The sequence below is a fragment of the Triticum dicoccoides genome, chromosome 7B (assembly GCF_002162155.2).
Source record: "Triticum dicoccoides isolate Atlit2015 ecotype Zavitan chromosome 7B, WEW_v2.0, whole genome shotgun sequence".
NCBI classification, from domain to species: Eukaryota; Viridiplantae; Streptophyta; class Magnoliopsida; order Poales; family Poaceae; genus Triticum; species Triticum dicoccoides.
The window spans coordinates 608665028-608677124 of record NC_041393.1 but is presented as its reverse complement, the minus strand read 5'-3'; the positions used below and the strand labels follow the sequence as shown (position 1 = coordinate 608677124).

Below are 12097 nucleotides of genomic sequence, written 5' to 3'. Positions count from 1 at the left end.
TCCATCTAGCACCACCATCCTCCTCCCCTCGACCGTGCGGAGCCTCCCGAACCCTCAGCCGCGTCGAGGAACCACCGTAGCCCAAAGCCCCAAACCTCCCGAAGCTGCTGTTCGCCGCAGAGCTCACCGCTGTCGACTCCCTTCGCCCCCACCACCCTAGCTACCACCGGGAGGACCGCCCTGAACTGGCGGATCCATCCCTGCCCTCCGGAGCCAGCGAGGAGCCGCCAATCGCCAGCGACGATCGCCGGAGCCCCGCCTCTGTTCGGCCAGAGGAGGGAGGCGAGGGCGACTGGTCAAACCTGACCAGTGGGCCCCCTGGACCCACTGTCAGTGACCCAGCGCCGGTCCACGCTGGACTAAGTGAAGGCGTAAACACTAGAGTACGTCTTCGACGTGTCCTATTCCGAAACGTTTTTCTTTTTTCTGTATTATTTTTAAAAACAGAATTTGACCAAACTTTGACTGACCATATCTTTTAAAATATAACTCCAAATGAGTTGATTCTTTTTCCTACCTCCCTCAGATTTCACCTAGTTTATTTTAAGATTTATTTCAAAAATAATTAAGCAAACTTTGTGTACTGTTTTTAAAGTTGGTGTTAATTTGAATATTTTCAAAAAGAGGATTTTGAAGATGAAGGCCACTTTCAAAAATGCACCCCCACTTGCATACTCTTGAAGGCAAGCATTCTGAACCCTGGCATAATAATTTTGTGTATTGTTTGACACGATTATAACACCACCTTAATACGGAGAACTCGTTATTTTATGTGGTGATACGATCATTTGCAGGAATGCATATTGTAGATTTCCTTGCTGTTGGAAATGGTCATGCTTGTGACAGTAATCACCCTCGTATGCTTTTCATGCCTGCCGGAAGGAAGCCGGGAAAGTCTCTATCTTGGGTAGACCTGAACTTGTCCCTAGTTCCTCATCGAGACGAGTGTGTCCTGTATGGCATGATGGGGTATGATGAGTGGTGATTCTGTCTATTGGATGAAATATATTTGTTATGCTAATCATGCAGGGAATACTTAAACCTCCCGAGTCGACCATAGATCGAGTCTTGTTCCAGTAACCCCCATACTTGTTTCGTACTACCACTAGTCCCTGCAGCAGGTAGGGTATGGTTTAGTAAGTTGTCAACCCCTTTCTTGGCACACACCGTACAGAGAGGCCACGGTGGAAGATACCAGATGCATCCGGTAGGCAGGCCACCTGGTCCGGGGGCATGGGTGTTTCCGGTTGGGACCGAGAGGGGGGCACCCCTTAGTAGCGCACGGTATAAATTTGATCCCATGCTAATCGGGGTTGTAGCCTCCCCACTTAGAGTTTTGCTTGACAGGTGTCATGGGTGATTCCAGACACTGGTAGGTTAAGCTGGTGTGTGCGAGTCAGGTGTGTTTTCAATTAAAAGACCGTAGACGGAATTAGTCCCGATGGACTGAAGGAATTCGTTACTCGTGGGTAAAGAGTCCACCCTCTGCAGAAATTATACCTATTTGAATAGCCGTGCCCATGGTTAAGGACTACAGTCTGGGTTGGGTCAAGTGTCGGTCTTAGTGTCGGTCTTCGGAGGAGAAACTGCAACATGGATCATGACGTGTGACTTATGATGATTATGATTATTATTATTATGAACTAACCCCTTTATATTATTATTTGAAGTATTGAGTATCTCTGGGATGGTTCTACCTCCTGGATATTCACTGTGATTGTTTTCTTATAATCCCTTTATGTGGTGTCGCTGAGACGCCCGACTGTGGCCTTCTTGTTAATTATTTACTTTATAAGCCATTTATGTGGTGTCGCACAGACGCCCGACTGTGGCAGGTTTGTTATTTATTTACCTTATAAGCCCTTTATGTGGTGTCGCTCAGACGCCCGACTGAGGCATGCTTGTTATTTACAATCCTTTCGAGGAGTCGCTCCACACACCCGACCGGTGCATTTTATTTCTACTCTGTTATTGCAAATTCATGTTGAATATAAATAACCTGCTTGCATGCCTCAGGGATTCTATTTTATGACTGACGTTGTGATCATAGAATATTTCAGAGCATGCTTTTCGTTTGTGATATTATACCCGTGTTCATAATGTTTGCGACTACATTCAAAGTACTCACTGGCTTGTCCCTAGCTATTGTCTTGGCCAGATTTCTTGCTTGGAGAGGAGCGTTGCGATGTCAGCCCCGGAACCCACACAATGGTGACAACAGCCTCGCGAAGATAGGAGTTAACCTGGTCAGCTGTTCCTGTGAGAAATGGAGTCCCATAGACGCTGATGAACCACAAACCGCTTCCGCCATCAACCACTAGAAACCAATTGTTGTACTCATAGGCCAGAATGATCTTGTACTACACATTTTTGTATTTTGCTTGGAATTTCTGTATCAAGTTGGTGCCTCATCAGCTAACAGTAATCCTGGAGCTGGTGAGCACAAGGGCCATTTTCTAGGAAACAATACCCGGAAAACCGGTCGTGACACAAAAGTTTGTCCTTCTCAATTTAAGTTTTCAGTTGTACAACCAAGTTCCTTCTTCATACCATGTAAATTAAACTATACAGAGCAAGTGATCTTCATCCATAATCCAGTGTGCGGTGAACCTACCCACTACAGCATAATGTCATATTCTGCAATGTCTTAACTATGAACAATGTCATATCATTCTACTATTATTTAAACCGTCTCTTTATTTGCCAATCTGAAATGGGATAAATTGACAGCACACTAACCATTGATACTTATGAGTTCTTGATCTGTAATCCAGTGGTGTCGTGAAGCTGCCAACTCCTTCACAATGTCATTTCCTGCCATGTCTTGACCTGAACAATACCATATTGTGTTAATGCAATTTTAAACTGTGTCGCTTTATTCATCAGTAAGAAATGTGATGAATTGTCAGCACTGATACTTTTATGTGCAAAACCTGTCATCTGTCTGCTTGTTTATCTTTCAGAGTGAGGAAGATATAAGTGTTGAACAAGTGCAGTCTCATCATCTTGCTCAGCTACTTGCGCTGCTGCTCCCTAGCAGGCTAACCTTTCTTGAACTCTATTGAAGTGCTGTCAGTTTTGTATATTATTTTGTCGGCGTGTTTATTTGCACTGGTGGCGATCTTTGATGCCCAGTGTATGTAATCTGTTGTCTGCTTGTGCTTTATTATCATAGTGGCGAACTTTGATGCCCAGTAGATGTAATATGCCGTAATTTCTTTATTGTATAGTCTAGGTTTTTCTTATTCACGATGCTGCAGTTATTTTACTGTATATATATCTTGTCTTTGCAGTAAACCGGCCAAACCATAAAATTACGGTACATAATCGGGCCGTCATGCAATGACGATGTATGATCCGCATCATGGGCCCCGTCAAACTGGCCCACTAGTAGAATCGGGCCTTTAATAGGCCGAGTAACCCCCGACCCTCTTTTCGCAAGAAAACTCAATGGTCTTTTAGGAGGATGAGAAGTAGGTTGGGCCTGAAACATGCCGAATAGCTCACGGGCCGGCAGCAGCCCGAAATGGACCCCGACCCATGATTGTGCGAATCAAATCACGGGCTTTTAACAGGCCAAAGTTGTCTCGGTCTTTGTTTGGCCCAATCAGATATCGGCTGCGAGTAGGCCAGATGCAAACCGGGCCGTAGTTAGGCCCAACTATATGACGGGCTTTTAACAGGCCGAAATTAATATAGGCCTGCAATGTTAAACGGGCCCTTAACAGGCCGATACTAATATCAGGATGAATTACTAAATGGGCCTTTAGTAAGTGGGCCCAAAAGCATAGCGTCCAGTTAACGGGTCGAATCTGATATGGGCCATAATTGAGCCCAAAGCCTCTTAAAAGGCTGGACATGATCTGGGCCGCGATTTGGCCCAGAAAGTGGGAGGCTTTTAATGGGCTAGATCTCATATGGGCCATTATTAGGCCCGGAACGTGGCAGGCCATTAATGGACCGGATTAAATATGGGCCGGCATTTGGCCCAAAACATGGCAGCCTGTTAATGGGCCGGCCTACTAGGGTCCTCAAAATCTTGTGGGCCTACAGCTGGGCCAACCCATTAATGTCAGCGAAATCTCGTGGGCCTTTAGCTGGGCCGGCCCATTATGGCACACAAAAACCTTGTGGGCCTTTACCTGGGCCGGCCCGTTATGGCCCACGAAATCTTGTCGGCCTTTAGCTGGTCCAGCCCATTATGGTCCGCAAAATATCGTGGGCCTTTAGCTGGGCCAGCCCATTATGCCCGCAAAATCTTGTGGGCTTGTAGTTGGGCCGGCCCATTTAAACTTGATGGGCCGTGCCATGTGTCGACGTATCATAGGTGCCTTCTGTCCAATGAGTGGATGACATCTGTCCCAACGATGAGCCGACACGTGTTTCCTCCAGCCAATGATGATTTTACACGTGGAAAATCCCCATTGGTCGGGGCTGTTAACGGGTTATCGGATCCAAAACCCGCCCCGATAGCTTAACGACATTCCGTTATGGTGGATGCCACATGTCGGTCACCCTTGACGAAAGCACTTCTATGATGCGTGATTTATCGTCATGGAAGTGGACACTTCCGTGATGATAATTTTGGTAATGTCATGGAACACTTCTACGACAGCACATGTATGACTATCTTGATTCTGTCATAAAATAGTCATGGATGTACATGCATGACAAAAAACGCGACCTACTGTGACAAACAGGTATCATCACGGAAGTGTATTTTTTTGTAGTGTATCCTGATCGAATATATCATTATCGTGCTAAAATTTTAACTGTGCTACCTAGTCCTTCTTTCCTAGAGCACAATTTTCGACGACGAGCTAAGCTTACGTCGATCTTCCTCATCATATCATTTCGCCTTGAACAACAAGCTTGATTTTCAGTTTGTGTTATACCCGTGGCTCCAATAACCTATCTCTTCATCATTCCTTTGACTTGGTGTCATCACCGATTGATTACATCTTAATGAAACCTCTCGACAAATATGTCGTGATCATCATCAATATTCTGAGCTCTTCCAGGTTATCAATCGAATTCATGATGAGAAATATCATCCTTGCCCCCTCGATGAATTGTTACTGAGCCCGTGGGCCCTATCCTCATCATTTTTCTTGCTAAAATTGTATGACTTAATTTATAAGTTGTTTCCGATGGATCCTTTGTGAATTCAAAGTCTGGCCTTTACCTGACGACCATGTCGATGCTATCCCAAAGCATGACTGTGGTACTCTGATCATCAACAAGAGCATTCAAAGCACAATGCTAAATGTTTCATGATCGATTATCCAAACACCATTGTATGGGTAACGTCATTAATTTCCTCACCCCTTTACTGTAGTGGCTAACTGCATGCTGTCCTATCTTGTATATCCTGCCCCGCTTGTTCTTGTGGAGGATATACTCCTAATACTTGTGTTCAAACACATTTTCCTTTCCAATGTTCTGATTAATCTAATGATCATATTTTCTTTTGCATTGTTTTGTTTAACCTTTCTTGTGGTTTATGAGATCTAAGCAGTAATAGTTCCCTACTTATGAAAACACCTCGGTGTACAATTTGTCAGTAAGACCTTGTTATTATTGTTGTTGACATTCCGGTAACCACTGATGGACGAGAACTTTGCCTATTGGCCCGCCTCGTTCCAACGAGCAGGAAAATGTTTCTCTTTGTCCCTCGCCCTTGGTACCGACGTTGTTGCCGACATAACTGACAGACTATCCTCTGACACACCCTGATGTCGTGACCATTAAGATGTCACTGTTCTCCCTACTTTTGATCGACACCCCCCTCACAGTTCCACAGGATTGAAACTTGACTCTCCTTTATATTCTTGAGTTCGAAGTATCATATGCTTATGGCTTTGTGAGTTATCACGAGCCACCCTCCGAGAGATGATCTATACCCGATACTCTGAACCCCCTTCTCACACGTTGTTCAGGTATCGATCGTTTGTTCATTCGCTTGAAACTTCTTATTGTACCTTCTTACCTTGCTCTTGATGTTTTCTTAAGTTTAAACTTGAGAGATACTTCTTCCACACTCCCTGAATTGTCCACCAGATAATCAACCATACAAGGGTCAGTTCTCCCGAAGTTAACCATACTTCCCCACTTAAATCCCGGGACGAGATTTCTTGTAGTGGGGTAGATTTGTAATACCCCTGGTGTCATGCTACAGTAACCTCACCCTAATGTGCCACGTCATCATGTTTATTAAGCCTTTTTTCCACTTGATAAAAATCAAAGTCATTTTCAAATTTAAATCGCAAGTCAAATTTTAGTTCTTCAAACTGTCCAACAAAAATGTTCATTAGGTTGCAAATATTCATTAGCTAATTTTCTTGCATTAGCAAACTTTTTTGTAAAGATTTATAATGCCCCTGGATATGAAAGCAGTACCCGAACCAGCCCCAAAGTCATTTTCACTTAATCAAAATACAAACAACTTCAAATCACTCCCAAACTTTTTGTGGCAGTGAGGTATGTTAATCCTAACTATTGAGACCAGCCACACATTTTACAAAAGTGATTTGTTGTTAAAAGAAAGTGCAAACAGGAAATAAGATAGAGAGCAGAAAGAAAGAGGAAATACCTAAAGCCTACTGTGCTACCTAGGCCCAATTGAACTATAGTTGAGGCCCAACCCAGCTCCTCCTTATCCCCTTCCTCTGTTCATTGAGTAGAGGCGTGGCGGCCATCCACCGGCGCCATAGCCAGCATGGTGCATGCGCCGGGCATCCACTACCTCCCCGCTGTCTATAAAGACCACCTCGACGCCCTGGACGAACCCTAGTTGTCCTCCCCCTTTCCCCCATGCTATTTTCTTCCTCTCCCGCACATGTCCGAGCTCCACCCGCCATGTCCATCGTCGTCCTCGTGTCCATCGTCCACCTCATCAGCTGAGGCCTCTGCAGGAGCTGTGTCTGCTTCTCTACATCGACTCCGAGGAGCAGCTCGAGCAGGAGATCGCCACAACACAGGGATCAACGTCGTCTTCTACCTCCGGCCATCGCGGCTCCATCGACGAATTCGTCACCTCCACTGCATCCCCGACCTCCTCGAGCTCCTCTTCCGACTCGCGGTGAGCTGAGCTACATTTCCCCTTCCTAAACGCTCTCGATCCATAGCCATAGTCCCGTCGTCATCTTTGTTTTGCTCCAGCCAAAATGCGCCGCCGCTGTGGTGCTCCCCGCCGTGGCTACCGGTCGTCCTGGGGCCAGCTAGGCACACTGGAGTGCTCCCATGCCCATGTAGATGTTGACTAGCCTCTAGGTTCGCTCGATCTTGTGCTATAGTGTTGCGCCCGATCAAACCCATGCTCGTCGTCGGAACGCCCGGTGCTTTGCACTCGCGACCCCCTGACCAAGCCCAGGCCCGCGTCCATCGAACCCCGGTCCCCACTGCGCCCGTGGCCGCGCGCCCCGGCCACTGCCCTTGTCGGCGCCCCGCTCACTGTTGCTGCTTCTGTTGCTCTGCTCCCGCTGCTACTTTGCTCTGTCGCTGCTGTCTACTGCTATTGTTGCCGCCCCAGGCCACGCCCTGGCCGCGCCCGCGCACCTCCTCCCGCGCGCTGTTGCTCGCTGCTTCGGCTAGTGCAGCCGGCCACCCTTGCTGAACTGCCGCTGCAGCCGCTACGTTCTGTTGTGCCGCGTTCTGCTGCTGGCGCTGCGTATGGCTGCTAGCTGTTGCTATTCAGGCCACTACGTTGCTTCTTTGCTTGCTGCTTAGCCGCAGCTGCTGCTGGCGCTGCTACTGCTCAACCCTGCTGCTGCGTTGCTATGCTACTGCGCCACTATGCTGCTGCATTCGGCTGTCTATGGCAAGGCCATGGCCGGGTGTGCCTGTGTGTGTGCGTGAGTTTGTGTGGGTTAATTAGAGTAGGATTTCTTTAATACTAAATTAGTATACTAACAAATGACATGGGGGCCACCACCTCCTCTTTTGACCAGTCAAGTTGACTTGGTCAATTTGGATTAAAAAATCAATTACAACTTTCAGAATATTGTTAAAACTTTGAAAAACCATAGTAATTAAACCGTAACTCAGATGAAAAAGTTTTCTACATAAAAGTTGCTCAGAAAGACGAGACAAGTCCGAACACGTGGTCTGTTTGTCTGCAACGCGTCCTTAACATAGCAAAAATCGAACCTTTCCTCTCCGGTTCGTTTGTCCGAAAATGCTAAACTTCGGGAAAACTTTCCCGGATGTTATCCCCTTCACCGGTATCGTGTAGCCCTGCGTTAGAACACCCCTAGCACTGCGTTTCGTCATGTCATGCTTAGTGTTTCATTTGAGTGCTTTGTATTTACTGTTTCTTCCCCCTCTTCTTCTCCGGTAGATCTCGACACTGCTGCCGATGCCCCTGTGATCGACTACGTCGACGACGACCCTTCTTCCCTTTTAGCGGAGGTTTCAGGCAAGCCCCCCTTGATCATTCCGATATCGTCCATTCCATTCTCTCATGCTTGCATTAGATTTTGCTACTGTAATTGTTTGCTCCTATTCTGATGCATAGCCTGCTTTTGTATCTGCTATTGTACCTTACCTGCATATCCTAAACTGCTTAGTATAGGTTGGTTAATGATCCATCAGTGACCCCCACCTTGTCCTTGTTGCCCCTGCTTCATCGTCAAAGACCCGATCAACGGGATCGAAGACCAGGCCCCGGCACCGCACATCACTTTCCCCTTAGTTGCTCGACACTACCGGGTTACTATCAAGTGTCGGCGGTGAGAGTCATCAGCACTTCTGATGTTAACCCTGTAGTGTAGCTATTTGATTGTGGTCATCGAGGGTGATTTCCTCCTTAACCACTTCTGATATGGCTCTGTCGTGCAACCCCTCAAGTGTGAACCTCGAGGGTGGTTCCTCTTACGTTCACCTGGATGATTACATCGAGTGGAATCCATCGAGGGTGGTTCCTCAGGGTTCCCCTTGGTGTTAGACACACAGTTACTATGGTTACTATGACTGTACACTGAACCATGTTACTAAAGACGAGTCGGCCCTGAGGGGTACCCGTGCGAGCTTAGTTGTGAGTGATGTGTAGTCGGGTTGACCTGAAAGGTGCCCGCAAGATAATTACGAGGCCTGGCCGGACATTCTTAGCCCTTGCCACAAGTCCTTGAGACGGGGCGACGGGTTCACATCTTTCGTGAGTCTCTGCTTGTTACCGTGCGTTCCTAATCCACTACGATTTGGATATTTGATCTGAGGGGCCTCTGGCCTGATAGCACTAACCATCACGTGGGCATAGTATGGGCGTTCTACGTCGTATGCATCAGCCGAAGCTTAACAGACGTCAGCGACTGAGCGGCACGCACCGGGTTGGACTGGTAAGCACCTGCCTTTTTAAGGAGGTGGCTAGGTCTACTCACCGGCCGCGTTCACAAACGTGCAGGAGTTTCCGGGGCGATGGCCCATGACCCCTGGGGGCATAGGTTTTGTCCGGCATGCTGACCTCTCTATTAAGCCTAGGTCGGGTTGCGGCGTATTGTTTGGCCGAGGCCGGGCATGACCTAGGAAAGTGTGTCCGGTCGGAGTTAATCGAGTGTGGTGGGTAAGTTGGTGCACCCCTGCAGGAAAGAAAACATCTATGGATAGCCTGTCCTACGGTAACGGACACTCGGAGTTGTATCCCGATCAATACAACTAGAACTGGATGCTGAGGCATGATTTGAATATGTTGCTTCGGGAGTCGAGAAAGGATCCCGGAGCGTTGATACAACAACATAAATATGACTTATGTTATACTACTCTACTCCCTCATGTTGCTGCAAGATGGTGGTTTCCAGAAAATGCTAGTCTTCGATAGGACTAGCTTCTCCCCCTCTTATTCTGGCATTCTGCAGTTAGTCCACAGATACTAGCCCTTTCATTAATACCGATGCATAAGTAGTGTAGATCCTTGCTTGCGAGTACTTTGGATGAGTACTCACGATTGCCTTGCTTCCCCTTTTTCCCCTTCTCTCTTCTTTCTGGTTGTTGCAACCAGATGGTGGAGTCCAGGAGCCAGATGCCACCTTTGACGACTGCTACTATCCCGAGGGTGCCTACTACTACGTGACGGATCCTGACGACCAGGAGTAGTTAGGAGGCTCCTAGGCAGGAGGCCTTGCCTTTTCGATCGATGTTGCTCTTGTGCTAGCCTTCTTAAGGCATACTTGTTTAACTTATATCTGTACTCAGATATGGTTGCTTCCGCTGACTCGTTTGTATTCGAGCATATGTATTTGAGCCCTCGAGGCCCCTGGCTTATAACATAAAGCTTATATTATTTTAATTTGTGTCTAAAGTTGTGTTGTGATATCTTTCCGTGAGTCCCTGATCTTGATCGTACACATTTGCGTGTATGATTAGTGTACGATTGAATCGGGGGCGCCACAATGAAGTTAGTAGTAGTGCAGACCATTGCTGGTTTTCCATGCCACTGAAGCGTATTCCCTCCGTAACGCTCTTATATTTCTTTGTATAGAGGGAGTATTTGGTAGGGGAACAAATTAACACATCTTCTTTGCAAACCCAATCCCATTGCTGCACCTTGAACACAGATTGAGTTTCAAAGCATCCGAATCTGAATATGAAGATAATAAAATTTTACGGAAAGACTAACGCCCACATGTGTGGGCTTCTAGTAACTCGTTCACACGCATGGATCCTCATCCAACCAATTCTGCACGAATCTTGACGCGTTCTAGCAGTTTTTGTGTGCCACGTAGGACTGGGCTGGTGTGTGGACATTCATTCGGTCGCCCACACGTCCTTTTTCACCACAACGGGGGCTGGTGTGTGGGCGTTTAGCAATTCGCCCACACACCAGTTTTCACGCACGCGGAGGGGCTGGTGTGTGGGTGTTTATCACTTCGCCCACACGCCCGTCTCCTCGCCCACACCCAAAGCTGTCAGTTGTCATGTGTTTCTGCAGGGTACATGGCAATTGCCCTAACTTTGCTTGTAACAGATGACAACTCTTTTTGACCCGAGTTGCCATGTATTTTTGTATGGTACATGGCAACTGCCCTAGCATGCCCGTAAGCAGATGACAATTCTTTCTTTTTACATGGCAACTACCCTAGCATGTTTGTGAGCACATGAAAACTCTCTCTTTTACCCGGACATGTTTTTTTGCCATGCATTTCTTGTAGTGCTACATGGCAACTGCCTGGTGTTAGTAGGTGGCAACTCCTAAAGTTTTGAAATCATGGCAACCGCAGTAGACCAGACCATACATGGCAACTGCAGTTGAGCAACCCTGGCAACTGTAGTTGTCCGACATGGCAACTGTAGTTAAATGAACATGGAAGAGGATCCAGACCATGGCAACTGTGGGGACGCGTGATGACTGTCATGCGGGGCGTGCGGGGCTAAGGTAGGAGGCCTGATGTACAGACGTGTGGGCGTTATCTATTTTGCCCACACGTAGGCATGTGAGAGGGACCACGAGGAAAAAAAAGACATGTGGGCATTACTTGTTTTGCCCACACATAGGCGTGTGGGCTGATCTTCTTAAACACCACACAAAATATGTGGGCAGACCCCTTAACGCCCATACGTGTGAGCGTTATCGGCGACCAAATTTTAACTTGATTGGAGGACGCACCAGGACAGGGCAGCACCCATTGCTGCACCTCAAATTTCAAAGCATCTAAATCTCAAGTTAATAAAATTTTAACTTGATTTGGTTGGGGTGCGCCAGCCCAGGTAGTAGTGCAACACACTGGGCGATACCTGAGCGACCCAATGGCAAGCCATTGTGATGGTCCCTCCCCCATAAAATATAAATTTAATATCGTTGTGGGCACATGGCTCACATATCAGATATTAAACTGATAAGAACAGATACTACACTTGATCTTATCCAAAAGGTCGAGAAAGGTATAAATTGAAATGCTGCCCTGCTCCTCTATTTGTAACCTCCTCGCCCTCCCGTCCCCTCTTCACCGAGCGAGGTGGGACTAAACGAGCTGCTCGTCCCTCGCGGCTGGGGTGCCGAGTGCGGAAGGTGCAGTGCCACCGAGCCAGCCTCCTGCATGGGCTTAAACAAAAAAGGGCCTTTTGCCTAGGCTTGTGTTACCGGCCTGATTAGCAGAAAATCCTA

The 12097-nt window shown here is 47.3% G+C and overlaps 1 non-coding gene across 1 annotated transcript; it reads right to left on the bottom strand.

Moving 5' to 3' along the window:
• Positions 1-11681: 11681 nt before the first annotated feature.
• Positions 11682-11878, bottom strand: LOC119342276. The gene has a single exon (XR_005165509.1). It is a non-coding gene; the product is annotated as a U2 spliceosomal RNA (small nuclear RNA).
• Between the last annotated feature and the right edge of the window lie 219 nt (positions 11879-12097).